Raw genomic sequence first — 2,212 nt, 5'->3', positions numbered from 1 at the left:
ACCGATACCTTTCCACTTCTAAGACCAGTGCACAGTAGAAGAGAGCCTGAGAGCAGAGGTGGGAGAGAGATTAGAAGTGTTTCTCATGTGTAACACTGTTTGGGAACATCTATTTGGCTCAGGAGCTGGAAATGGCTCCCTCCCTAGGAGGAATTTAGTTCCAGTTACCTAAGCTGCTGGTGAAGCTGAGCAAGTAAGATCTTTTGACTTGGAAGAAACTGTTTCTAATGTATCTGAAATGTTTTCACCTAGACCTGCAGTAGTCCTTGATATGAAATGTTGAATTAATCATTTGGAAGCTAGACTGCAATCACAGGAAGGCTAAAGTAGTCACTAACTCCCTCCCACACCACAAGATCTGAATGAAAGAGTACTTACCTGTCTCTAGAATAGCAGCACTTGGGATGGGAAAGCATAGTACAACATCACCCAAATGTCTTAAGTAGCCTGGTGGGTGGCCCATAAGTGGAAGTGGTGGAAAGTGTGAGGCCATCAAAACCCTACTCTACTGCCATATAGGTGCCACCTGTAGCCATAAGGGCTATTGGGGTGATAGACAGATGAGTATAGTAGGTTTTGGGGTTTTGGTGGGCTCAGCATAAATTATAAGGAGGTTATGGTAAGATGTATTTCTGGGCACCCTTCACAGTAGTGCCTTCTAAGGTGTCCCACTGCTCTGTTGGGATGTCTATGTGACAATCAACAAGCAAACAGCAAAATCCCTGTGTAGTCTATTCTAAAGAGTGTAGGATAAGCCTCAGATTTGGAACACTCCATCCAATTAAATGGAACACCATATTTAGGTGGAATAGGTCAGCTTCAGTTCTAATCATTAGCATAAAAGCCTCCCCCTCCCCAAAATTATTTTTTCAAAACAAATTCAATTTATACTTGTCTATTATATCTCCTTATATTCATTCATATATTTTCCTTTTTTTATTTTCTCAATTTGTTTAGTCAATCATACCACACAGATTCACAACTGCCAGCAGTAAAGAGACTTATTTAAAATTCATCAACCAGCTTTAGTGTTATCAAAAGAAGACAGCTTAGTGGAAAATTTTTGAACTCTCCGAGCCACTATATCATTTCTTCTTCTTAGAGTTGCTACTTTTCCATAGAGCCTAGCCACTGCTTCTTCTGAGAACCGATGTGACCAGCATTTCACAGCACCGTTAGCTGCTGTGTCAGGGCCTTTTTTAAAGCAACTGGTCCAGGTTAAAGTGTGCAAAGATTGCACATTGCCTCAGGCAGTCTCCTACATTGCAAAAGATGCCAGAGTCTGCAGGGACGGTAACACCAGTCCATTATAATATTGGCTCCTCTCATGTCCAAATGGTCTGGGTTTGAACGGTATGAACTTAGACATTTCTGTGGTTGAAAATGGGGTGCAAAGTTAGGCATCCTAAGGTTAGATGGCCTTTTGATGTCCTGTTAGCCAAGATGTCCAAGTAGGTGAGTTTCAAAAAGAAAAATGTTTGGTCGTCTAGCAGTTTGCCTTTCAAAAATGAATATTTCTGAGCCTCTGAATTTGGACATCTTGCAGGAAACTCCCAAATTGGACAGACGTCCTTTTCGAAAATGGCCCTCCATGGACCATGGTGAGGAGATTATTTTCAGACAACAACCCCTCAAACCTATACACCGTGCTAAATTTAAAGAAAACAATCACCTTCCTCAACTGGAATTTAAAAGATAATTAATCATCTAGAATGACTCCTAAATCTCTATTTCTGCAAAGTATGGGAACTGAAATTCCATCTGTTAACACTGACAGAGCTTTGCCCAGTGGCAGTATTGTAGCCAATGAGGTTAATCCAAGGTGTGATTATTGCTAATGGAAAACTATATCGCAGGTGTTCCAGAGAGCCCAGAGGATGCCAAGACCAAGCAAACGTCGGTTTTAGATACTTGATGTTGTGGGACTTTGGAGAGATTACAGGATATTATTGTATATGAAACTTTCTTGCTTACACCAGGTTTGGAGCCTCATGTTAAATCTGGTTGTATGATACAGTCTCTCTTCTCCCTTACCATGAGCAAATAGAACTTCTGAAAATTGTATTTCTGAGGCATTATTTCTAGTACGCCTTTTTTTCCAGATGGATAATGACATCAATTTTATAATTCTTACTATCTGCTCTGATTTCATTCACAATTTGGTTTGTGTTGTGGCTGAGGATCCCATGAGGCATTTAACCTTTTCCTGTCT

At 40.6% G+C, this 2,212-nt stretch overlaps 1 pseudogene; it reads left to right on the top strand.

Annotated features, from left to right (window-relative positions):
* Window positions 1-1,777: 1,777 nt before the first annotated feature.
* LOC117356120 lies at window positions 1,778-1,946 on the top strand (annotated as a pseudogene).
* The last annotated feature ends 266 nt before the right edge of the window (window positions 1,947-2,212 follow it).

Source organism: Geotrypetes seraphini, chromosome 2, assembly GCF_902459505.1.
Source record: "Geotrypetes seraphini chromosome 2, aGeoSer1.1, whole genome shotgun sequence".
NCBI classification, from domain to species: Eukaryota; Metazoa; Chordata; class Amphibia; order Gymnophiona; family Dermophiidae; genus Geotrypetes; species Geotrypetes seraphini.
The sequence above is the reverse complement of the archived record's forward strand: the minus strand, read 5'-3'. Positions and strand labels throughout refer to the sequence as shown.